At 48.3% G+C, this 27,401-nt stretch overlaps 1 long non-coding RNA gene across 1 annotated transcript in view; it reads right to left on the bottom strand.

Annotated features, from left to right (window-relative positions):
* Positions 1-26,762, bottom strand: part of LOC125090874 (uncharacterized) — a 56,989-nt gene extending 30,227 nt beyond the window's left edge. Inside the window, exon 1 of the long non-coding RNA XR_007124509.1 lies at positions 26,628-26,762. This is a non-coding gene — a long non-coding RNA (uncharacterized LOC125090874). The remainder of the gene's footprint in view (positions 1-26,627) is intronic.
* Between the last annotated feature and the right edge of the window lie 639 nt (positions 26,763-27,401).

Here is a 27,401-nt window from a genome sequence, read left to right as displayed (position 1 = left end):
ATCTGGTGCACCATGAATTTGTACTTTCACCAGTAGGTTTAGAACACTCCTTTTTTTTTTTTTTTTAAGATATATTTATTTATTTATAGAGAAAGAGAGAGAGAGAGAGATCGTGTATGAGAGCGGGGTGGAATGGCAGAGGGAGAGGGAAAGAGAGAATCTCAAGCAGATTCCGCGCTGAGCGTAGGGGCCAATGTGGGGCTGTCCCAGGACCCTAAGATCATGAACTAAGCCAAAACCAGGAGTCGGACTTTTAACACACTGAGCCCCCCCCCCCCCCGGTGCCCCTAGAACACTCTTTCTTGGTGTTTGACTGACCAGAAGAGTTGGTCTTCATTCCCATGTCATTTCTGCTTCTGCAGATGGAGACTATTCTTCCCAGGCACAGTGTGGTTGACAAGGGGGCTGCCCCACAGAGTATGGGATAAAGAGATTGTACCCAAACTGCTGAGAAGCTGGTTTCTTAGTCATTTAGTGTGAACACAGGACAGCCCTCAGGCAGCTATCATGTAGAAATTACGTATTCAGTGAGGTGTCTGGATCCCCGGATGTGAAACACTCACTACCATGTACTTGAGGACTCTCTGACACGTGAGTCCTACCTTCTAGAAAGACAGAAGAAGGACAAACTCCTGAGGCAAAAATCTAAGAGTGTGCTAGTCTTGAGGCAGAATCTAAATATTTGATTTTGCCATATTTCTTTCAAAGTCTTGGTAAGTGGGTTCCCCCCACCTTACGCATCGAAGTCTTCCTTCTTATTCTCCTTCTTGTTTTAAACAGAAAGAACAATTCTGGTGATTATGAATGAGAATACATCGTCCCTGGTGGGATCAAGCCTTCTAATTCTATTTTATCCCATTCATAAACCTTCCTAGGTAAGCTATCAGTTGAATTCTAGTCTTGAATTATTCAGTGGAAGATGCATTAAAATATCGCCTGGCGTTAAGGGAGAGCCCGTGATGCACGTTCAGTATTCTTTCCATCTGCTATTATATGTCACACTTTCTAATCCTTCTCCCTACCCCCAGCTCAGTAATCCCTTCAGTGACATAGACGTACACACACCTATCCATTCTAAATAATCCCTTCCTTTCTCGAAAAACATCAGACAATCTTCTTTACATACCTCATTCCATAACAAAATTCTCTTTTAGAGCTATTTTTTGTTAACTGGATTTACCGCGATGATTCATCATTTTGCTTTACATACAAATATTGAATCATTGCCTTTTTTTTTTTTTTCTGAAGCAAGAAGCCGACTCCGTAACTATAGAGAACACACTGGTGGGTATCGGGGGGGAGGGGAGGACTGATGAAACAGGTGATGGGGATTAAGGAGTGTACCTGTTGTGATGAGCACTGGGTGTTGTACGGAAGGGTTGAATCAGTGTATTGGACACCTGAAACTAATATGACACTGTATGTTAACGATACTGGAATTTAAATAACAATTTTAGAGTTATTTTTTAAATGAGAAGTTGCTTTCAAGGAAAATTATAAATAGTACCTTATTAATGGGGACCCAGCCTCGTAGACATGCAACCAGAGTGTAAAATGCCACAGCTGATCCCTTATGAGCACAGATAATTTCCATTATCGTTGTCATTCTTCTGCCCTGAGGGTATGGGTGGCCCATTTCCAAAGCAGGTGTATTTAAAAGAGTTTGGTTTAAATGGGACCAACTTCCCATGAATTAGCAAATGGAATCCAGGGACACATTTGAGTGAGACCCGGGGAATGTAAGTTGTATTTGGATGCAACCAAGATGTTAAAGTGATTGTGATCTGTACCTCCCAGCAGTAGGCAATGAAGAGACTCATGTCATACATGGAGTACATGAAAAAGAAGAGAGGCGGCGGGCCCAGGAGAAGGAGTAGAGATTAAAAAGCGAGAGTCTAGAAGTGGAGAAGAAGGAGCAAGATGGGGAAGAGGAGGAAGAAGACAGAGTTGAAAGAGAAGAGAGACCGAGACAGAAGAGTAAGATCACCATCTTGAATATTTGTAGGATCTAATGCTTTAGAAAACAAAACCAACTTAATCCGTAAGACCCCAGAAAGCAGAATTGGGAGTAGGAGGAACAGTATCAAGGAGAATTTGGGCTGTAGATGAGGGTATTTTCTAGTCATCAGTACTAAAATTGGATTTGTAATATAATAATGAGCAGCCCCCCCATCAGAAGAATTATCCAAACAGAGGCTGTGTCACCATTCATCCTGGCTCTTCCCAAAAAGACTGCCCTAGAAACTCAGGTTCATGTGACACATGAGCAGAACATGTCTATTGTAAGACACACAATTCAATAAACATATGGTCCATTCTATCATGCTGTTAACTCTGTGAATGCTGAGTTAGTGAAGGCTGAACTCGTGAATACTGAATTGTTGCTCCTAGGGGAAAATAGGGTTTGGTTCCTGGGAGCCTCCAGTCTCAACATTTTCATCAAATAATCAATAAAATAGGGCGCCTGGGTGGCTCAGTGGGTTAAGCCGCTGCCTTCGGCTCAGGTCATGATCTCAGGGTCCTGGGATCGAGTCCCGCATCGGGCTCTCTGCTCAGCAGGGAGCCTGCTTCCCTTCCTCTCTCTCTGCCTGCCTCTCTGCCTACTTGTGATCTCTGTCTGTCAAATAAATAAATAAAATCTTTAAAAAAAATAATCAATAAAATATTTTCATGTGTGTTTCTGTTTAAAGACAATATATTTGACCTATATCACTGATTCGTTCCCATTGAATTCGTGGCCAGCGGCACTATGGCTCATGCCTCAACAAGGCTTATCTAACACACACATTTTCTTCTTAAGGCACATCACACCTTCTCGCACTTAGGAACACTAGAGAGTTCTTCAGCATACTGCTTGGAGGTCAGGGAAACCACCAACAAAAAGCATAAAAATGAAAAAAAAAAAAAGTGGTGCCAGATAGACCATGTCAAGGACACTTGCTTATAGCATGAGACATGAGCGCTAAAACGTGGAGGCAGAGGGTTGCCTTATTTGACCTCAGCTGGAAACGTGTAGATCAGGTTTCACCACCTTGCATGTGTCTGTGAGTGTCAGAGGTCTGTAAGTATTTATTTTGGGGCCACAAGTAAACACCAGTGAGTGGGTGAATTTGCAAATATGGAATTTACCTGACCTGGCAGAGCAAGAGCCATAATGGGCAAAGCAACCAGATGAAGGGCTCTGAACAGTCTGAAAACTCGATTCCCATTCCACGACCTCTTTCCACAGAGCTGGGTACTTTTCGCTTCACCATGGCTGTCAACAACCCCTTGGGTCACAGGCTAGGCGGGCAGCGGACTGGGAGGCCCAAGCCACAAGGATGAAGTAGGTTTGCCGTTTGGCTGAAAGTTCTCAAATGGACCCCATTGGGGGTGGGGGTTATGACCGCCATTTTGCTCCTGGGTTGCCCCCAGTTCATTTCAGAACTCAAGGAGGCGCTGTTCTGCAGTGCATAGACTGACCCCGTGATCCCCTCCAGACTCTGAAACATGAAGGGATTTGTATTCAATCCACTTAATGGCAGACCTTTCCACTTCCTGGCACTGCTCCCCGTCGTGATCAGAATTCGACCTTCTCAGAATGAAGAGGATTTATTTATGCTCTGGTTAACACCCACCCTTGTCCCACAGTGGACTAAAGGTACCTCATGGAAACTGGCCCATCTGTGGGCCTCGCCCTCACACACGTCTCCTAAATGAGAAAATGGTTATCACCGGCTGAGTCGCAGTCATCGAAAGACAAAAATACAAGATTTCCCATTTCTGAAAACAGGCAGAAACAAAGACGGGAACACGAAAAGCATTTTGACTTTTGTCCCAAATTCAGACAATTGAGTGGAAGCTGAGATCTTTCTGTAAGAGCCTAGCTGTCTGCGTCTAGCACCCCGTATGGGAGTGTGATGGCTTTGTCACAAACTGAAAGCAGTATTTACCTTTTTGTGGATTTGAATGTAATGATGTGTGCACACTTGTTATTAGTTCCTAGCAAATCCCAAGAATTGAGGCCTTGGGAGTTAAAAGGATGTGCTATGGGAACGTGGCCTCAATTAACTTCTTGGGGTTGGCTGAGCACTGGCCACAGTGAAGGAGAGACTAACAAGGAATGACCACTGGGACTCGTGTGACAGCTACCACATTACGGACCATCTCTCATCTCGGAATCTCCAGTGGGGTCCAAGCCCACTGTGTGCAGAATCCTGGTAGCACACTCACACTCCGGTCTGGCCTAAACCAGAAGATGATCAACGCTCATGGGAGAGGCACGCACGTGGAAAGTAGGTGAACGTTTTCAGGGAGACACGCAACCCCGTGGCCTGACTTAGAGATGAACACCAGCCCCAGAAGGGCCTCCTGGCTGTGTGTAGCTCTGTGTACTTCAACAAACAGAAATTACTTCTTTGTTCCAAAGACACACAATCGCTTTCTTGACCCAGACCCTGTTCCTCTTTCTAGGCTCGTTTTTTGCTATGCTTCACTTTAAAAAAATTTTTTTCTGTTCCTTCAATGAATTGGGTTCTTTTCCAAAGCCACAGAGCCTTTGCCTATGTGCCCCCCTTCACCTAGGATGTCCTCCTCCTGTCTCATCCCCTTACATCCCCTGCTGCTGCTACAGAAATCAACGAGGGTATCACCAGCTAGAGCTCCTTTAGCCGAAATCATAGAAACCTTGACCCAGCTGGCTTAAGACAGAACAAAGATGTGTTATCTTACAAAACAGGAAGTTGTAAGAAGAGGAAGTTCTCAGTCTGGTGAATTCCCCTGCTCCACAAGGGCCTTAAAGATCCTGGTTTTTCCATCTTTCTGCTCTACCATCCTTCGCCTGTCCTCTCAGCTTCGTGGTGGTCAGAGTTGGCCATCACAGGTCTACAAGTCTAGGCAAAACCCAAGGTCACAACAAACACCCAGCGGAAGAAAAAGGCTTGTTCCCTCCCTGTCTGTGTGTGTGTGTGTGTGCGCGCGTGTGCGTGTGCATGCCCGCGCGCCCAAGCACGCCCGCATGTGCCTTTGCATCTCCCTTTAAGAGTCAGAAAACATTTCTCAGCATCCTCATCAGACTTTCTCAACGCTCAGGGGCCAGCATTGCATAACAAACCCTCGCCTAAATCAATCACCAGCAAGAGAGGGATTACCATGATTGGATTAGCGAGGCGCAGATTACAGGAACAGAATCCGGTCAGCTAGAAAAGAGGACGGTTTTGGGGAGGCTACCAGTACCATTTTCCACAAACACCCCCACCTGGCCCACTGCAGGCTGCTCTAGGTGACCTTGGGCTGCCTGTGCCCCTGACTGTCACCTATCTTTGAAATCTGAGCCCTTTACATCACAAGTGACTGCTGACTTCCATGTCAACGCTTTCATCTTTGAGCTGCTTAAAGCTAGACATAATGGCTTACTCACGGCTACACCTTAGAACCTAGTACCTGCTTGGGGCTTAAGGATGAATGAATGAATACATGAGTGGCCTCACAGATGACAGCCACTGGGTGCACAGGCAAAGAGGAACCCTCTACAGGACGCAATCATTTCCCCATTCTGAACTTGGAGAAACCTCCCTTAAGAAGTAGTGAAAGACTCCTCCAACATCACGTGGTACGGGGCCGAGCCAGAACTTAACCTGGTTCCAAGTTGAATGTTGGAACCAAAAGAAATAATGAGGACAACGGGGCCAGAGTATGAAATGGCCTTCCTAGCGTCCAGAGTGGCAAAGCTGGGAACTAGGTAAAAATAATTTTACTAATGTGCACAAGGCCCATTTGCAATTTTGAGCATAGACACACATGAATAATCCTAAGACTTTTTCTCTGCCTGACTCAAATCCTATGAGTACTGCCTTTAGCTTTTTTCGTCCCAGAAACATTTATGTAACAAATGGACCCCAATCTTTGGAGGATTCAGTTTCCAATCCTGACAAATTAAGGACCCTGAAGAATCAATTATTTTACTTATCTCCCAGACCGAAGGGGAGGAAGCCCTATAATTCTGGAACTTTGGCTTTGAAACCTCTTGAAAGCATTACAGAAAATCCAAGGGAATTAGACAATAAGGATTCTTTCAAAACAGTAGGATTTAAAGGATCTTATTACCTACTTTATAATCTTACCTTAAGGCTGTAGAAAGTATTAATTGGAGCAAAGACATCCAAAAGAGAACAGCCACCGTAAGTCATCCCTATTGTTGAAATCTGTCTTTTATCTCTTTAATTTGTTACATTGCCTTAACCTCGCTGCTTTTTCAGATAAACCTATCCAACTCCTGACTCCCTGGTGTAATGTATGTATGTGTGTGTGTGTGTGTGTGTGTGTGTATATATATATATATATATTTTTTTTTTTCCCCCCTGGGCACAGAAAAGAAGAAGGGGAAAAAAAAGAAAAGCTAAGCCCAGTAAATCAATAGCACTTCAAATCCCATTTCCTGCCCTGATCAGTGGTTGATCCCTTCAAGAAAATCAGAGGGTGGAAAACAGAGCCGCTGGCTCCAGGCGAATAGAAAAATTCTGAGCATCTCTGAAGGAGGCTTACATGGGGCCTGCATCCCCAGCATCCAATTCTTACTGGAAGTAATATATTGTTTCTCCATGGAAAGTGTGAAATGCTTTAAAATAAATTGGGATGGCTGCTGACCCCTCTGATAAATGAAAACTGGATGTGCTAATCGGATCCTGTTGTCCTCCCTGGCTGGGCTCCGGGGGCCCTCATCATCCCTCTCGCACGTCTCTGTAGTGGGATTGGAAATACTTCCTACTTTTTTTTTATTTGAAGTAATAATCTTCGACCAAAATGTCACAATCCCGTAGAAAATGGCAAGGGAAAAGGGAACTTCAATCTTCAGAAAGGGAACAAAAAGCAAGGTCAACCACTATTTTAGGAAAATTGGTCTTTGTATAATTTCCTCTCCCGATTGGTAAAAGGTTTCTGAGTCGGTGAGGCTCTCGTGGGGCTCCTTTTCTCTTCGTGAATTGCTCCCTTTCTGAGGGCAATCTAGGGTACTGAGAGATTTCTCCAATCATGGTCCTGGGATCAGTCAAAAAATGCACATTCCCAGATGCCACTACTGCCCCCTCAGTAAACAAGGGAGATCAACCACCATGAGGAAAGGGGACACATCTGGTATTTCCTGGCTTTGCTGGGTAAACAGAAGATATCTACAAAGGCCTCACCAGCCTCACAAACATTTTCTAGGTTCCAACCATCCAGCTTTATTTATTTTTATTTTTATTTTTCAAGTAGGCTCTACTCCCGACATGGGGATTGAACTCATCACCCCAGGATCAAGAGTCGCACACTCTACTGACCGAGCCAGCCAGGTACCCCAGCCACCCAACTTCATGCAGTGAAGGGTCCACTGTCCTTTCAGAACAATGCTGGGTCCAGAGCTGTACGTACTCACGTGATTTTTGTTTCCGTCTTTCTCGACTCCATTGATTTCATCCTAACTTGTACCATGGGCACTCCCTTCTGATTCTCGCTCATTCTGCATGTGTCTACGTGCTGGATTCCGAATTAGAGCGGCTACCCTGAAACATGACCTGGATTCGGACATTCAACCTCCTTGATGAATTCGGAAGCGTTTTGAGATTCTAAACTTAGAAATACCCAAAGCGCTGACCCAAGAAAGTGTGAGATGTGGGCAGTGGGTGCTGTGCTTGGTAAGGATTCTGAAGCTATTTTGAGTCTGGGGGACGCTCAGCTGAGCCAGGGTGCCCATAACATGGGGATGAAATGGGTTAAGGAATGGGTTTGCGTATTTCTCAAGTGTGCTCTGATTATAATAGTAGGAAACAACTTGAGTGAGTTTAAGTCGATGAAGAAGAAGAAGAAGAAGGGAAGAAGGAGAGAAGGAGGAGGAGGACGAGGAGGAGGGGAGGAAGGGGAGAGGGAGAGAAGGGGGAGAGGGAGAGAAGGGGGAGCAGGGGGAGGAGGGGGAGGAGCCATTTCAGGGAATCCATGAAAAGGTCAACAACCAAACCAGTAGAAAGATAAGGAGCCAGGGAGGCTCTGGGGTTTTCAGAAAGAAGAGTTAATTGTTCTTACTTCTAGAACTCTGTCCTTGACCCTGCTCCCAACCCCTCATCTCTCCAGACAGAGACTCTAATGACCCGCCATGGCTCCATGTGCCATGCCTTGGAAGCAAGTGTCACACAGTGGCATCATGGGTGTTCTGGAGGCCCCAGTCCTGTGAGTGGGGTGGCCCATTTCTCCAAACACCAATCCTAGGCCGCCCCAATGGCACTTACCCTGATCTAAAAAAAATGGAGCCAAGTGAACTAGACCGTAAGCTCCCAGCAGACTGGTAGCCTGTTGAGGGCAGGATCTGTGCCTGATTCACCTCTCTGAAACCTCTAACACTAGTTTTGGACTCAGCCTGCCTCAGCTTGAATTGCTACTCTCCTTTACCAAAGTCATTCATCTGACTTTAGACACGTCTCTTAACTCTTAAGCTACTGTTCCTTCGTCTAACTCACAGGTTGTTGCAAGGATGAAACCTGGCACCTGACACCACCAGGCTGGGACATTCCATGATCCTCCAAGCACTGCTGGGAAAGCTGTAGCCCAAGCCCCAAGAGGGAAGGTACAAACCTCATTAACTGACAGCCATGGGACTGTTTTTCAACCTGAACTTGTTGGATAATAAATAAATCATCTCTTATATCTGAAAGGGATATTCTAAGGGCAGTTGTACAGAGTTTTCAGAAAGTTCCCTTAACAATGAGCCATCCTTCATGGTGAGCCAATCCCAACACCCCTCCAGATGGCCTCCCTTGTGAATCTCCTTGCTGTCTTTCCTGATTCCACAAGAGCCATTCTCATGACCTGCTTCTGCTAGAGGAATTTTCAAATGCTTACTTGATATCATGGAGTGAGAAGTCAGCTGGAGTCTTGCCTTCTACCACACTCACCTCCGGCCCCTCCTCCAAGGGGGTGGGAAGAGAAACAAGGTCTGGGGTCCTGCTAGAGGGTAAGATCTATGCCCACATCCCCCAAGTCCCTGGAGAGGCCAGGCATAGCTTCAGGAAGGCCCATAAGGCTTAAGGTCAAGCCGTGGGACACAAGTAACATGGGTTTTCTGGAGACCCAGCCCTGTGGCCAAGTCTGCTGCCATACAAGGTCTCAGGGCACTGCTGGGTAGTGCTGGATGGCACCCCCAAAAGTGTCATGGTTCCCCCTAGGGAGCATCCCACTCTGATTTTGGTAAGACTACATGAACCCTCAAGCTCTTTTGCAGTCCAATAAGGGGGACATCCGACATATCAGACTGATCTCAGCCAGCTGGGGTCATGGAGTTTTACTTCTGTTTTTTTATTTAAGAAGTATGGCATTTCTTGCACGTTCACTTAGCTGGAATGTTCACGCTAGTACCATCTATCCTCCTGCCTGTTCCCCAAGGTGGCCTTCAGCACTCCCTTCTCAGTGAGGGCAATTCCAAAACTGGGGCGTGGACAAGCAAAGCACATGGTCGAGGAGGGGCAGGGACTTGAGTCTTTAGGTGGCTTCAACCGCATGCCCACAAATGCAGAATGAGGGGAGAGTCTGCCTGGTGGGAGCCTGCAAACCTGCTTCAACCCACAAAAAGCCAGTGGGGCCTGGTCCCTGGAGACAGGACCCAGACCACGCAAGGTCCGGGAACAGGGAAGCTAAGAGAGGCTATCAGAAAGGGGCCAGATGCAGGAGAGCTAGGCAGAGAGGGACAGGGGGGCCCAGATAAGGGCCGGAATAACCAGCTTCTAGGATTAAGCAGTGCTTAGAACTCTAGCATTACAAAAACAACCCCAAACTAAGATCTTCACAGTTATCTCAATAATCATTAAGTTTTGTGATGATCTATGCCTTGTGCCAAGCACTTTTATGTATATTAATTTTACCTAATTCCCCAAGCAGATCTGCCAAACAGTATTAAGAACCCCATCCTATAGAGGAAGAAACAAAGCAGGTAATTTACCCAAGATCACTGAGCTGGTAAGCAAACAGAGCACTTGCCTCTTGAAGCGAAAATCCTGACCTCCATCCCCTGCACAGGAAAAGCTGACCTGTGGCTTGGGCAGGTCTGATCCTAACAGAGAAGAATGGATTCTAGCTGGGGTAAGGGTACCACAGGGCAGGGGCCAGACCCCTCTCACCGTGTCCCCACTTCCTTCTTCAAGGACGACAGAAGAGGCAAACAGAATTGATGCAAAGTACAATCAATTCTCATGATTCATAGTAATCGTGTTCTATAAAGTCCCCGTGAACACTGCATTAGCAAATACTGAACCCGTGTTCCTAGGGGAAACACACAGTTAGGTTCCTCTGAGTCTCTGGTCACAACATTTTCATCAACCGCATCAATACGTGACCTTGTTTTAGGTGTATGTCTGTCTCAAGACACCTTACTAAATACATATTATTGTTGATTCATTAACATTGAACTCATGGCCCATAGCACCATAACCCTGCCTGAACAAAGCTGACCTAACACACGCATTTTCTCCATGAGCACATCACAGACTTCTCACATGTGGGAACACAAAACTGTGAAAAACGTGGCACCAGATCGACCACGGGAAGGGTACTTGTTGACAACATGAGTGCTGGAACAAAAAAGAACATGACCTCATCCAGCCTCCTCTGGGAATGTGTGTTGGGCAACTCAAGTTCTCTGCTGTTGTGGGCACATCTACAAATTGCACACGGAAGAGCCACAAATGTTGACTTGGTGCCTACAAGTAAGTCTTAGCGAGGGAGCGAACTCACAAGTGTGGAACCTGTGAGGAATGCAGATCAAATCGACTGTCGCCTCTCCATTAGCTATGCGGCCTTGAGTGAGACAAGTACCAGAGCCCATTTACCCATCTGTAAAACAGGTCTAACATCAGCCTTGCCCCAGGATGGCAGAGGGCTGTGATGGTGATGGTAACGTAGAGAAGCAGGCCACGAAATCCTTGCAACATGGGCCCAGAGAGCATTCATCCCCTTCTTTCTCAATCCAAGGACATACTGGATTGTCTGCCATCCCTTCAGTGGTTAAAAACCTCCATGAGGCCACGTGAGTAGTCAAGGTTACACAGCTTAAAAGCATCTGACCCCAGACTGTTAGGAAGAAGGACCCAGTTTACATCCTCTCAGCCACAGCTGAGATAACCGGTATGTGGACGGACTTGGCTGTCAGTATCCTCCTTCTCAACTCCTCCCCTCATGGCTCAGGGAGAGTGACCCCCCTGGCAGGAGAACAGGAGCCAAATGGCGTGGGCCCAGTGAACACGGTCACACGGCAGGCCTGCCTGAGGGGAGTTCACGGAGTCAAGTGCAGACGTGGAGTCCCAAACGTCACGGGACCAAAGTCATCTTCATCTTCCAGCGCTTTCCAGGCCATTCACTCACCAAATAGACAAATACCTGCATTTTTGTAGTTAAAATGAATGCAGAAGGAGCTATTTCCAAAGATAGATGACTGTCCTTTTTCCTTTAGCAAAGTTTAAAAAGGTAAAAATTATCATATTATGGGCACAGTGGTCATGGAGAGAAAATGAGGCGGCTGCTCGACAGGGGGAATTGCTCTCCCTGCATGGGAATGTTTTAGCATTAAATTAACTCTCCTATCTCCTGCCTGCTAATAGGAAAGCTTTCACCTCTCTGTTTGGTAGGGGATCTGCATTTGCATTTAGATGGACCTGTTGTAAAGATGGTCCCGCGCGGGGGCCCCCATCCCTTATTTACAATAGCAGCCAAGTGATAAAATGATGATCACATAAGTGGTTGTTTCACTGGTTTCGATAGGGTTGGAACCAGATTGGGGAAAGCTGTCATCTGAATTAGTCAATGAAAGAAAAGGACGTCCCCACCACCCCCACCACCACCACCGTGGTGAGCATTCAGTGACCCGCTTGACAACACGGAGACATGCTCTTTCACTCCTGCCTGCCTGAGCTAGGTGGCTGGGACCGCTGGACACGGGAAGGCAAGGAGTCAGTGGCTGCTTCTGTTGCTGCTGCCGCTTCATGGGCAGATTCCATGTTACCATTTGCAGATCTTTCCGCATCTCACTGGAGTTGGGCAGCCCTTGGATTGCTGTTCCCATTTTTTTAGACTTTGGGGCCAGGATAACTATCCCATGGCCATACATCCAAAACGGTGGCAGTAAGTGAGATCCTGACCCCGATGCACACTGTCTCCTGTCAACAAGCTTCCTTACCCTCCATTCATCCATCCATCCATCCACCCAATGAGCACCTACAATCCAACGTACACAGAAGTGTAGAGTGCAGAGAAGTGCAGAGAACTAGAAGCCATTCTGATTCCTGCAACTAACAGGAATCAGTGGGTGGGAGCTCCCCCACCCCCACCCACACACACACACTAGTACATTTTTTTTTAAACCTCCATGTTTTTGTCTGTAAAAGCAAAGAATCTGGACAAAGGTAGTGTTAAGAAAAGCTTGCTTCTCTTGTTCAAATGTTCCAGATCTCTCTAACATCACATACGCATCCATCCCTTGGACTGTGGGAGCAAAATGAGCAGCTGTTGCAGCCGTCAAGAAAATCAGTCTGTTCCCAGCCACACAGCAGTGTTCCCTAGACAGTAGGTGCCATTCAAATCACCTGGAGGGCTTGTTAAGCTAGTTTCCTGGGCCTCAGAAATTCTGATTCAGTGAGTCCAGGATGGGGGCCCAAGAATTTGCATTTCCAACAAGTTCTTGGGTCACGCTCACGCTGCTTGTGCCCAAATGACAGATGACACTTTGAGAACCACTGCTCAGGAGGTAAGAAGCTCATACCACTGGGGGAAGGACTATTTGTGCACACCTGTGATGACCTAACACAGTACAAGCCCAAGCAATGAAGCAGTTCACCATCCAAGTGTCCTTATGGGCTAGGGAAATAAGGACCATGGTCAGTGACCAGACCCACACAGGAGAAAGTAATCTTGAAATGGACCAATGGAAAAAATTCTTCCTTTGAAGAAACCACGCAACCAAGTCATGTGGGTCTTTGGGAAGCTGCTCAACTTACATGCATATGCTCTGTAATCAACAGAACAATAATGTCCCTTTATCAGGTGGTAGATAGGAAGATACACAGATTTGGGCCCAGGGAAGGAGCACCCATAGAGACCCAGGCTAACCAGGTAAGGAAATCCCTGCCTTGACAGCCCATAGTCCCTCTAGGCCCAGGAAACGGTCATGTTAATTAGTTTCTGTCTCACTGTTTAAAGACTGGACTCTCCCCACACATACCAGCCTGAAAGGAGTTCCTACAAAGCAAACTCCGCGTCTCTGTGGCCGGGCACCAAGAACTCCCATCCCAACAGGATAGAGTAATGAGATGGTCTCCAAGATTTCCTACACAAATTAAGTTCCCTGATCCTGACTGTCCCAGTGTTTAAGGCAATTTATTGCTCCAAAGACAACGTCCCATCTTATTATGGGTGGAAAAACCATCCTCCCTAAAAAAGAGTTTCTTTTTCTTCTTTTTTTTTTTTAAAGATTTTATTTATTTATTTGACAGAGAGATCACAAGTAGGCAGAGAGGCAGGCAGAGAGAGAGGAGGAAGCAGGCTCCCTGCTGAGCAGAGAGCCTGATGTGGGGCTTGATCCCAGAACCCTGAGATCATGACCTGAGCCGAAGGCAGAGGCTTAACCCACTGAGCCACCTAGATGCCCCTAAAAAGGAGTTTCTTAATCAAAACTGGAAGACCCAGTTTGCCAAGGCTGGCCAAGTTCTTACCATGAACCCCATGGAAACAAAAGACAAGAGGAATGAGGTGGGCAAGGGTGGTGGCAGCTCCCTCAGAGGCCAGCTAACCCCACCTTAGGACAGATGCTTATATCTGAGCAGTAAATTAGGGAACGTTTCCTATGATCCACACTAAAAAGTGAGAAAAGCAGCCCAGGACATCCAAAACAGGTTTCCTCCACTATATATTCTTCAGTCTCAGAATGGTGTGTCCCATCTCCTTTCCTCCTCCGTCACATGCACACACACACACAGGGTCCCTATTTTGCTCTCCATCTACCTCACTGTTCCCCCTCAGTTAAGGTCAAGGAGTCAGGAGAGCAAGGGCTGATGAAAGAGGGAAACAGAAGAGGAGTGACAACTTATGATAACTGAGTGTCCTGCCCAGCTAGGTACCTAACCAATATACTTTGTTTTGAGAGAGAGAGAGAGAGAGAGCGAGCATGTGCACAAGAAGGGGGAGGGGCAGAGGGAGAGAATCTTAAGCAGCCTCCATGCCCAGCGTGGAGCCCAATGCAGAGCTTGATCTCACAACCCTGAGATCTGACCTGAGCAGAAATCAAGATTCGGACGTTGAACCCACTAAACCACCGAGGTGCCCCGACCAGTACACTTTTTGAAACTCCTTGTATCACAATTCTTCTGTCCCACTTTAGCCGAGATGCTATGCTTCCCAGAGTCTCCTTCCCTGCACCGTTGTGGGTTAGTGTGAACCAGAGCTAACATTCTGCGTGAGATTTGACAGACACATGCGAACCAGCAGCCATATTCCTTCTTTGCTTGGAAGGTTGGTGCTGGGCATGTCTATTTCAGCTTAAACACAGCATCCCTTGTCTCTGGAGCACGGAGCTGGCATAGTGAGGCAACTCGCTGGTCACACAGCTGACATACAACAGATCTGCCTCGCCTTCAGGGTCTGGTTAATCAGACAGTCCAAACTCATGGGCCAGGTGCAGGGAGGGTCTTCTTGGCGAGGCACCGTCTTGAACTTGAAAAAGATAGAGGGTCTCCCCTGTTTTGTGTTCTCTTCAATAGAATAGGTGTAGAGTTAATATTTCATGAGAACTTGAGCTCATCATCTACGGTGTATAAGTAATCGCCAATCTTTCTGTTGAGATTTTTAGCGTTCATGAGAGCATCCCGCTTGCTGGCACTCAGAAAACGGGGTCAGCAGAGATGCCCAGGTGAGTGGAGAAGCTGACTGCCCACTCCAGATGCCAGCAGAGAGCCGGTTAAAAGACTGTCAGCTGCTGTTCCTGCTTCACCTCTAGCCCCCACTGTGGGGGTAATGACCCCTGAGAGAGAAGAGGGAAGGCCGGACAGATTGCGATCAGAACACGTAGATGAAAAGAAATAGAAGGCTTTTTCTTTCATGTTTCAAGTACCAAATTATGCTTGACATTTGAATTTTCCCCAAGGCTCACTTCCATGAAATCACACCAAATTACCCTGAAAGGGTTGGAGCTTCCCAGAGAGACTTTTGACTGTAATCAAATAGGTTCCTTCCATTGTTCCAGACATTCTGCAAGGATCTAGAGGAGAAAGGGATGGAACGGCAGATGGGCAGGGGGATGGTGTGGTGGCTGCCTTTCTGGTGGTCAGGTACTCACGGCCATGAAACTGGGCATTGACGCAGCTCCCCCAAATCCAGACATCCCAGGGAGCTGAGCTATGGATACAAGGAGGCAAAAACATTCCAGAACAAAGGGCCATATGACAAGAGTTGCATTGGCTAACTTTATGGAGCTTATCACAAGGCAGACACTGTGCTGGGATCATGACTCATTTGAATTTCATGACAGCCCAGTGTAACTATTACTAGTTTGCAGGGATGAGAGCTGAAACTAAGAAAGAGAAAGAACTTGTCCTCGTCTTTTGGATGCCAGAGCGGGATCTACAGGTGAACCGTCCTGCCTGGGGAACCAAGAGTAATGTCAATGCCACAAGCAGAATAAAGAGGCACCGTGGTGCCAGATATCACTGGATATCAACCCATCAATGGGTGCCATCACTTGATCGAACCAACCAAACCACCCAGCTTCAGAGCCCTCATCTAGACTAGCTTCTATTTACTGACCAATCAGAAAACAGTCCTTCTATCCCGATTTTTGGCTGGGCTTGCTGACATCGATGCTACATGGAGGGAAAAAAAAAAATCTTTAGAACCAGCAGGAGCTCACTGTCACAAGAGGTCAAAATAGGTCCCGATGTGACAGGTCCTTCTAGATTGACTCTGCAGCAAGGACTGTTTGCTGGGTACTCCTTACCGGTCTGCTGTCTGAGTTGCCCATGGACTATAGTGGGCATCCTTGCAAACCGTGCTTTGTTCTTTGTTCTCTCCAAATGCTGCATTCACCTTCCCTGTGCATGGACACTGGCATCACCGAGGTCCCCATCATTCCCTCCTGGATTATTCTTAACACCTCTCAACGGTTTGCCTCTTGACCCCTCGCATTTCTGCCCAAGTGATCTAGAAGCCAATCTGCTCTGCACCCTCCCACAGCTTCCTGCTACTCTGGGGATCCTGCCCTGAGACACCAAGGCTCTGCTCTGTCTGAGCCCACATGTCTACAAGTCCTGCTCCACCCCCCCACCCCACCCCCACTCCATCCACTGTGACCCATCAGCATGTCTACAAGGGCACCGTTATTTCTTTAACCTCCAGAGCTTTGTGTGGCTCCCTCAGATCCTTGGGCTGACAGAGCAAATTCGTGCTCATTCTTCCGGTCCCATCAAATGCCACTTGTAGGGTCGAGACCCATCTACAGATCAGCACAATGCACCTGCCTCCACTTCGTCCCTATGACAGCTTGATGGTTGTGTGGGATGGACCAGAGTGACCATGGAGGTTTTGGGCCATGAGGGACTGCTGGCCAGGCCACCCATGGAACCAACTAGGCATCCAGGGGCGAAGTTCACTACCAGCCAGTGAGTCTCCGGGAGCAAGGAAACCACAGGGAAGTGCCAGAGAAAAAGCCAGCTCCGACTCCCAAATAGCAACACTCCAGGGAAGCGAAGTTGGAAGATATTTTTGGCATTGCCCAAGTTAGGCTTCGTGCATTTCTTCTGCAGTGTTTGCCTTCAGGTTTAGCTCAGCCTTGCTGCAGAGACAGCACCAGTGTTTCAGAGCGTGAACCAGATACCCGTCTCCCCACACCCACCTCACCCTGCCCACACCATGCTCAGAGCTGCTACTTTGGTCCACGTGGCACGTGCCTTTCTATTCCTGCCCGGGAGCCTCTCAGTAGCCCAGGCCCACTGGCTGAACCTTGATCATCCGCGTCGATGCAGTCGGCCGCTTTCCCAGAGGTCTGGGCCCCCACACGTTTACTGGCTTCCACTCTCAATGAACTGTGAGCGCTCGGAGGTTCCTTGCCCCCCTCTCCTCCAACAAACCAGCTCAGCCAAGTCAGCCTGGGACTGCTGCGTGGCGGTGAATGACAGAGGTCCCAGTTCCCAATGCTTCCCAAATGGCTATCCAGCACTATTCCCTTTCTAAGCCTTCTCCCTTTCCAATTACTTAGGTCTTCCCACCTTGAACTCAGTCCCGACCCAAATCCTTTTTGCATCTTGCCTCCTTGGAATACCAATGCTTGAACCTCCGCTTACAGCTCTTTGAGGCAAGGCCCCCATCTGGACCCCTTCCCCTCACCGGGGACCCCACCTGTGTCTGGCATCCTCCCTCCATGCTCAAAATAGTCCATTTTAATTTGATCATCTCCCACTCTGTAAGAATACGCTGCAGCGATCTGCAAATGCCTAGAGACATCACTCAGCTCCAGGCTTTACATAGCATAGGTTTTCAATGAATATTTGACTCGAACCATTAACAGTCATAATTCACAGTGACGGATGGTGGCTACAAGCTGGAGATCATCACTACGAAAACCCCGTGTCTAAAATACGGTAGAATCGTAAATAGAGGTGTCAGAGGTGGGGTTTCCCGGGAAAGCAGCTTCCAAGATGCATAGAATATTTACTAGGAAGTGAAAGGCTGGTGAACAGCCTGGGAGAGAGGTGGAATGGGGCAGAGAAAGGAGGGAGCCTTCATGGAATCTGAAGGAAGTTCTCAGCAAACCCGAGGAAACTTGGGAAGCGACCAGACCAAGCACATTTGGAACCGCAGAGCTCTCCAGGATTGAAGAAAGGGATGGAGATTTTAACTCTTGCATTGGCCAATCACTGGGTGCAGGTTACCCCAGAAGGGGTATGTGATGTCGGGTGCGGTGGCTTTCTTCAGCCAATGTATTTTCTACAGAGAACAGAAGGCTAAGGGCTCTACCAGCAGAGGAATAAACTCTATCTCTCAAGGGGGACCCAAGTGACATATCTCACCAACCAGCGAAGAGGCAGAAGATGTCCCCTTCCTTCCAACAAACCAACTCTACCAAGTCAACCTGGTCCTGCTTCATGAAGTGAGTGACAGATGTCCCTGCTCCAAAGTGCATCCCAAATTGCTAATCACCAGTATTCCCTTCTTATCCGTCTCCCTTTCCAATACCCCGACCTATGATCTTGAATGTCCCAGTCTTACCTCCTTTCTAAGCGAATGCTTTCCCTCAAACCAGACAACACAATACTACTTGTCCCCTCGAAGTTGAGCAGATGGCAGGGTAGCAGCTGAAGAAGTGAAGGAGGTGAGGACACAGGATACTAGGATGTGCCATGCAGGAAACCAGCACAGCACACTGGTCAGACCAGAGAAGTGGGGGCTGGCTTGGTGTGCCAGGTGGTACCAGGGAGGACCAGTCAGGGTCTAAAGATGGGAGATCAATGGAGGACACCAAGAGCTAGACAGAGAGGAAGAGAACAGAGCAGGACATTCAGAGTTTGGCTTCAGGACAGAAGGCAAGACAGCTGCTGTGGGACCATGGACCATGCCTGGGGCCATCAGTGGATGACCTGACTCTGTTCTGCTCCGGGGTGGTGCCTTCTGGCCTGGGACCCATGCAGCCTCTTTCTAAACCCCATCTCACCATCTAAAACACCAAAAGCGCACTGGGTTTTTCTAAAATCTGACTCCCTCTAACCTAAATGGCAAGTCAGGAATCCACGAAGATCTTAAGGCATCATCGGCTGTGGGGTCTGGACAGGAGCCCAGAAGAGGAGTTGGCAAGGAGGGAGTCAAGCCCTTCCCAGGAAGAGAGAAACGGCCCCCTTGCCAGCTTTTCCCTGGACTTCCAGCTTCCCCGCAGGGGGCAGGCTGCTCCAGAACTTGCCCCCATCTGTGCATGTCCAGAGATCTCCCGGGTCTCATCTCTGGGGCTCTAACTTGGCCAACTCATAACAGAGCGTTAGCCTGGGATGCCAACCTTGGCACCATGCAGTCAGATGCTCAGGGGGAAGCATATCTTGGGCTCCAGGAAACATGACATGTTTTCCCTCATGCTTGCCCTTAAATGTTCACACAATTAAGAGGCTCATGAGGAGGTACGTGTAGCCTGAATTAAAACAGTCAGAGACAGTTTTGCTCTGAACTTTTGTTTAAAAACAAAATAAGACAAAAAATATAAGAGGGCAGCTGTGAAGACATGCTACTCAGTTCTCCTTTCCAGGAAGAAGATGCCCTTCCACTCACCGTGAGGAGTGTAATCGGATGACAGCTTCCAACTGCAATGTTTGGCTGAGGCCAGTCTTCCCAGAGGGTCCCCAGTCAAGAACTGAGCTTGGAGGGGGCACCAGGGCCTGGCCAGTTGAGTCCCAACGCAGGACTCTCCCTGGGCAACCCGCACCAGAGCTCCCCATTCAACTAGCTGAGGCCTTCCAGGAGCTGCACCACTGTCTCAAGCTCTTCCCACCTTTACTTCCTCCTCCTCCCCTCTTCTGGCATGTGCATCAGGCCTGCATCATCATCTGACATCTTCCTTTGCCCTGCCATATTGGTCCGAAAGCTTCCCTGGCTGCCCTGATCGATCTCTCATGAGTAAAGCTCTCGTACTTCTAATGACCTCTTGGCATCTGTTTCCTGGAAAGCCTGAATTGGTGCAGCATCAGGATATTGATCAGGACACGGAGATGCAGGGAGTCTCAATGACATGCCTTAGGTTGCAACACAAGGTGGTCTAGAAGAGACAGAATTTATGCCTTGACAGAGAGGCATCAGTCTGAAGCCCAACACTGTCATGCTTGTTCGTGGATGAACTATCTGAGATTCCAGACAAGTATGGAGGACGCAGGACCTGCCATGGTCTGGGCTGGCTAGACATGAGGACTGGAAACCTTCGGATAACTGCCAGACATCAGCGAGCAAACAGAAGGTTGAGTCTGTCACCCTGGGAAGAGAGAGTCAACAAGGTGGCAGGAAACAGCTAGGACTTACAGACAACCATAAAAGGAATGTCTTAAAAATCCAAATCCTGAATGACAACCTAGGAATGAGGGACTAGAAAGAGAAAACATGGAACGGTGACTGGCCACAGGCATGTTCATAAGGAGGTCTACTGACCAAGGGCTTCTCATTCCGTCCCCGCCTCTGACTTCCCAGAGCAAACCAGACAGATGGGATCTGAGAAAAGCCAATTTCTTTCTGTGCCTGCGTTCCCTCCAGTTGGAGCAGCAGGGTTCAAAAACACAGTGCAGCTATAGCTGAGCAGACATTTCTTGGTCATTTTCCAAGCCGATGGGACTTTCAGAGCAGTGGAATCATTTATAGGCTCGTGTCCCACACGGAGCAGAAAACAGGCGAGCATTGAAAGGAACACCTCCCATTGCATCTGAAAAGTTGCCCAACATTCTGGAGTGTGGGGTAGGGGGCCCCTTTCACCATCAAGAAGAAAAAAACCAAAGAGCCCTCTCTTCCAAAATAGTAGCATTGACACTTTTTAGCCATTGTTTGAGGAAGTAGACAAGAACTACTTGGATGCTGTGAGTGAGACAATTTTTTTAAGATTTTATTTATTTATTTGAGAGGCACAGAGAGAGAAAGACAGCGTGAATGGAAGGATGGGTGAGGAAAAGAATTCTCAAGCAGACCCCCTCGCTGAGCATGGAGCCCCATGCGGGGCTCGATCCCAGGACCCCGAGATCATGACCTGAGCCGAAGGTGGATGTTTAACCGACTGAGCCACCCAGGCGCCCCTCAAAGAGGCTACTTAAAGCACAGAGGAGCCTGTACTTTGCTCAGGCAGAAATCAGGAGACTGGGGGGACAGAATCCAGACCATAAATCTGTTGGTCAGTGAGTCAATCAGTGACTATCAGATGATGAAAACCCGATCCCGCCATGGTCAAAAAACCCAGTGGGCGTCACTCTGAATTTAACAGCAACACTCATGAAAAAGCAATGACCGGCAGACCCACTACAATGCTGGACTATGTCCACCAAATGCCAAACAGTAAGTTACAAAAAAACTCGGACAAATGGGTATCTGAGCACCACGGAGAAAAAAAATAATTGTATCCAGCCAGAGCCGTCTGTGGATGGAGACACAATCCATCTGAACCATCCTGTGCCTTAATTCTGAGCAGAGTGCTGATTAATTGCCAATTTCTCAAAATCTTTAAAGTCTGTTTTTAAACTCAAAAGGTCTGACATTTCAAAACATAAATATCGCGGGTTTGCAGACTGTGGTCTGGTAAGCCCGCCAGGTAGCAATTCCTGACACATCAGCAATTCCCCACAAAAGGAACCAAAGGGATGTCTTTCTGGCTGAATGACTCCACTTTCACACACTCGCCCGTAAATCCCCCCTCTCCAGGGGGACACCATCTCCTGTGTCAGAACTCACAGCAGTGGGGACCTCCTGCCTGGGTGACTCTGTTTTCGTCTTCCTCTTGTGTCCTGGGAGCTGAGATGGGGCAGAGATCCTGGACCCAGCAGGACAGGAGTCAAGGTTCTCTTGTAGCAAGTTGTTGTGAAGGGAAGGTCTCCCTCTTACCTGAGCCACACAGAGAGGTCTTCTGGGATTCCAATGAAAAGTTGTTTTTTTTTAAGATTGATATATTTAGGGACGCTTGGGTGGCTCAGTGGGTTAAGCTGCTGCCTTCGGCTCAACTCATGATCCCAGGGTCCTGGGATCGAGTCCCGCATCAGGCTCTCTGCTCAGCAGGGAGCCTGCCTCTCTGCCTGCTTGTGTGCTTTCTCTCTCTCTCTTTCTGACAAATAAATAAATAAAATCTTAAAAAAAAAGATTGATATATTTATTGTAGAGGGGTGGGGGGAAGGGGCAGAAGGAGAGGGAGAGAGAGACTCAGGCAGAGTCCACGCAGAGTGCAGAATCTGGCGTGGGGCTCGAACTCATGATGCGGAGATCATGACCTGAGCTGAATTCGAGAGTCAGACACTCAACCAACTGCCCTACCTAGGTGCCGCCCCTCCTTTTTTTAAGATCTATTTACAATGAAAAGGTTTAATCCAGGGTGGAAATACTTCCCTTTGGCTGTTAGGCTTCCAGACATACCCTCAAAGAGACACACAAATTCAAGTGACCATAACTTTATAGAAATATGGCGGCCGGCGATAGGGATCCTGAAAGTATCGGACATTTATTTACTGAGCACTTACTAACTGTCAAATTCCTTGCATGCTCTCTCAGCTGTAGCCAGCCCAGAAAACAGAGCCCATACCGAGAGCACAAGAGCAGGACTTGGGTGGGGAGCTCGATACCAAGGTGTGGGGACAAGGGGGTGAGGCATCCCAGAGATGAGGTGGGAAGGGGCCACACCTCTGCTGTTTCCATCCAACCTCCAACCACACTTGGTGTAACTCAAACCCACTGTGATCTTTCCAACCACGACCTTTGAGCTGTGCATTGTTTACTACCCTGATAGTTCTGCTCCCCATCACACTGCCCCTTCTCAGTCTAGGGACGTTCCCGTCCTTTGGGGATTCTGTCCTCTGCTTCCCTGGCCTGCCTCCATTCATTCTTTCTCTTGTGCTTCCAAAACCTCGGGGAGACAAAACATGAATTATCATCCATGGCATGGTCACTCCACTAGAAAGGGGTTCCTTGAAGGTAAGGACCATGAATAAGTCATCTTGCTAATCCTTGACATGATAGCCATGAAATTGTGGCTTAGTTAAGATGAGTTGAATGACTAGAGGATCGTAACGATTCCAGATGTAGAAAAAAGTCTCCTCTGACATTCTGCATTTTTTAAAAGACGTATGTATTTATTTTAGGGAGTGGGGGAGTGGCAGAAGGCTAGAGAGAATTTCAAGCAGACTCTGTGCTAATCATGGAGCCCAACGAGGGGCTCGATCTTGCAACCCTGAGATCATGACCTGAGTGGAAACCAAGGGTCCAATATTCAACTGACAGAGCCAGCTAGGTGCCTCTCCTCCAACATTCTCCAGACTCCGAAGCACTATATAATTTTATGCTGATCAAAGCCTAAATTAATGAACAAGGCCATATTAAGGAATTCATAGTTTTTATACCCAGCCTCTCCAGGGCATGAAAAACAGGCAACTCAACAGCTAACTAATACGTCAATATTACTGCACCTTGATATCCTTTTTTCTTACCTTTGCTGCCATCCTAGTCTCAGCAACTCATCCTCGTAAACTCCTTTGAAAACTCCAGAATTCACTGACATTGAATAACCAGGGAGTGGCTATATTTAATGCCCATTAAACAGAAATAGCCCATTGTTGAACGGGTTTTAGTTCAAGTCTTACTGGGGGTCTACCTTGTCTGGGGCAGTCTGTACACAGTCAGGCCTCTGGCACTACTGCTGGATGCAGGGATGGCCCCCCCACCCCAGCCGAGCAGCTGAACCGTTAAAGTTCGTGGAACTTCAAGGCCAAAGACTGGTTTCCATTCTGGTGGTGACATGTGTTCCAAAATTTTAACACAGGTGGAATTTGAGATGAGCCTTCCTTACGTTTGCCTAAGTTTTCCATTTAGAGCAAGGATTGTGCTATTCTGACTATGAATTGCACTACAGATACAGTGTACATTAGGACACTGTTGATCTCCTACAGTCACAGAGGGAATCGGTCACAAATTTTACCACACATGATACTATTTTACAAGGAGAAAAACAATTATTGGTAAAATGAAGGAAAATGGAATTTCAACGCATCCTTTTTCTTTTTACTTCAGAAGCAAGAGCCAATATTTTTTAGGTGTAAGTAAGAAAGCAAACCAGAGCAGGAACATAAAATGAATCGGACCTGAATCAGACAAATGTGCATGCCTCCGCGATTGCACACGTGTTCTGTGTGGGCCACACGTGTGGCTGGGGGGTTTTCAGCAGCCACTGTGGAAAGGGAGTCCCTAAGCAACTCCACAGTCCTGACCTTGGACAGGAACAGACCAATTATTCTGAGAGGGACAACGTTTCCTGACTCTTGGCCCAGAATCTTCTCCTCGAGTTCGAACAGGAAGACTGCTTTTTTGCTTGGTGGTAAGTTGGGTCTTTCCGGTGGCCGAGGCTGACTGTCCAATGTCTTAGCAACACCTTTCGATTTGCAGACCCAGGGACATGTCCACCCCAGGGCAGAGCTGCCCAAGGTCCGCCTTCATCATTGCTACCCCTCCCCCTCCCCTGGTGGTCCTTCTGCTGACTGGTCCTGCTTTACTGCCTCTCCTGCCCAGTCCTCCCAATATAAGCCCACATTTGGCTACTCTCCCAGCTCCACAGCATGGACTTGGCTCCCCCCACACCACTGAGCACTTTCCCTTCGTGGTGGCTCATCTGCAAGCTGGTCAGCCAGGCTTCAAAGCCCCTGTGCACCTGTCCCCCTCGCACTGTCTCCCGTCTTTCTCAATGGTCACCTTTTGGTGAAATCAGAGAGATCACACAGCAGCTGCCCAGGGCAAATGGAGAGCCATCTAGAGCAGGGTCCCTCAAAGCTGATGTCTTAGTTGGTGCCATCCCTCAAGCTGCTTGCAATTGGCCCACAGATAGAGGACGACAGAAGAGGACAGCAAGCTTGTCAAAGCTTTGACAGTTTTGCCAGGGGAGCATAGGACCACTGGCCCCGCTCATCATGCAAGGCAGAGACTAGTTCAGGTGCGGCTGACTCAAGGTGAGCTGCCCACCAGTAACACGCAGGAGGACCACTTATCCCGGCCTGATGGTTTGGCAATCTTTATAAAGCTGCTCCTCCACTGTTTGGAGGAAAGGTCTAGAGCCCCAGAAACCACAGCCTCTGTCTAAGTGTAACGGCACCAGGAGGGGCTGAGTTCTTACTACTCACCAGGCTCTGTGCTAAACAAATTGGGCATGTTTTCTCATGTAATCACAGCCACTCCAGGAGGTAAGTGCTATTGTCATCCTCCTTTCATGATTAACATAAAGGAGTCCCCGAGTCGTCCTGCGGCTTACTGGGGGTCTCACAGGTGGCAGGGGCAAACCAGGGATTCAGACCCAAATCTGTCTGAATCTAAAAACCGTGTATTTACTACAGCCGCCAGAGTAGCAGGACAACGTCTGCAGGACTTCTGGAATCAGCAGGAAACCTCAGGCTGTTTTCCCTAATGAGGACCAGGGGCTGGGTAGCTTTCTCCCCTACCTTAGCTCCTTCTGCTCAGAGCTTGTTACTCCTGATTTTAAAACAATTGTTCCCATGGCAACGCCCAGGCGGCTTCTCTTAGCAACCAGGGCTATCTTTCCCAATTGTAACCAAGTTGGTTCAAATACAAAATTGCTTTCTGAAAGAGTTTTCAGAGGCAAAACCAAATTGACCGACTGACCAGAGCTTAACTTTTTACACAGCTGAAGGAAATCATAGCGAGATCTGAAAACGGCTGGAAAGCAATTCCGCCAGCCTGAACAATGGGTGAGAAAAGGAAACACCCACGTTTGCAGCCCAGGGTACCATTTCAAATCTAAAAACCGACAATAGATAAACTTGAAAAAGTGGATTTTTCCTCTGATTGACAAAAGGCTCAAAAATGGAGAGTATTTAAGGCTTTATAGACCGTATTAGTTCTCTACTGCTGCTGTGACAAATTATCACCAATTCAGGGGCTTAAAAAGGAGACAAATGTAATGTCTCACAATTCTGTCCATCAGAAGCCTGACATGGGGGCTCACCGGGCCAAGCTCAGGATGTTGGCAAGGCACGCTGCTTTCTGTAAGCGCCCAGTGGGGCGGGGGAGGTTCCTTTTCTTGTCTTTTCAAGCTTCTATGAGCTGCCTGCGTCCCTTACCTGAAGGTCCCCTTCTTCCTCAAAGCCAGCAACATGGAGCTGAGTCCTTCTCTTGACATCTCTTCCGATTCTTTCTTCCACTTTTAAGGACACCGTTCACGAGGGGCCCTCCGCTCATCCAGGATAATCTCCTTATTAACAGCTTTAATTCCATCTGTACCCTTAATTCCTCTCTGACATGTTAACTAACAAACCCACAGGTCCCTGAGATTAGGATGGGGGCATCTCTAAGGAGCCATGGTGCTCTCTACCGGGGCAGATAGAGCAGCCTAGGCAGGCAGGTGTTCCTAAGGAGGAAGAGAAATGGGGGTGCGGGGAGCACTTCTGCTCTGACTCCTCCTCCTTGTGCCCAGAAGCACATACAGCCTCTCCTGGCCCTCAGCCTCATGGACCCCTCTGGCCTTCTTGGATATCCCGGCGGTTGGCTGAAGTACATCCTCATGTAGGGGAAAAAATGTGACCCGCAATCTTTTCCCCAATCTCTGCCCCAAATAGCAATGGTTAGTAGCCCCTAGAACAGGGCTAGCCCACAAGGAGGTGGGGTCTGGCATTAAGGAGACGGGCCCAGACAACCAGCCCTGTGCTGGGGCAAGGGCAAGGTGGGCTACCAGGGCAGGAGAGTCTGGGAGGGGAGCTGCTGGGGCTCCGAGCGGCTGACAGGTTAATGAAAGACAGCTGGGATGGATGCTGAGCAGGCAGATGGGGTACACACCGGCCCCACAACACGGCTGTGGTTACCCCACGAAGACAATTCTGGAGCATGACGGCAAACACACCCCCAGAGCAATCAGTAAGAACAAATGGAAGGACTGAACTTACCAGGAAGAAATGGCCTCCAGGCTGGCCGAAATGGTAGAGGAACGCGCCCGGTCCTAGGGTGACGGCTTAGAGGAACAGCACGAGGGAAGTCTCATGCCCTAGCGGGAGAGGGAAGAAGTACATACACTCTGGAAAGCTAACTCAGAACTGCAGACACACTTGTCTGGGAGCCAAAGAGTTTGGAAGAGGTGGCAGGTCTTGGGGTCTGGGGATGGACGGGCAAGGGCTCAGCAAGGAGAGGCAGGGAGGCAACAAGTGTGGGGAGTTACCATCTGTGTACCTCCAGCAGTAACTTCACCTCCCGTACCTCGGTTTCCCTGTCTGCGACCACAGAGCTCTCAGGTTATACCTGTTGAGGCAAGCCCAGTGTGGGGATCCCAGTGCACAGGCTCTGTGCTCGTGTTTGTTTATATCTGTTTTTGTTCTTTCGTGGTGAGAATTTAACAGAAGATCTGCCCTCTTCACGGATTGGTAAGTGTCCGATCCAGTGCTGTTGCTGTAGGCACAGCGGTGCAGCCCAGAACTCCAGAATGTTCTCTTAGAACGCACTCATCGGGCGGAACTGGCGACCTAGGGGCTGGGTGATTCCGAATGCAGAGTTGTTGTTGGTCAGTGAGCTGCTTCTAGCTCTTTCCTGCACCACAGCTGTGGTTCTCAGTATACCTGTTTTCCCGGAAAGGGTGGGAAGGAGGCAGGTGAGGCAGGGAGACCCATTCAGGAACAGGAAGAGCCCAGGTGGGCGTCGGACCAGGCTTATGCGGGTGCAGCTGTAGC

The sequence above is a fragment of the Lutra lutra genome, chromosome 18 (assembly GCF_902655055.1).
Source record: "Lutra lutra chromosome 18, mLutLut1.2, whole genome shotgun sequence".
NCBI classification, from domain to species: domain Eukaryota; kingdom Metazoa; phylum Chordata; class Mammalia; order Carnivora; family Mustelidae; genus Lutra; species Lutra lutra.
This window is presented reverse-complemented; position numbering and strand designations above follow the sequence as displayed.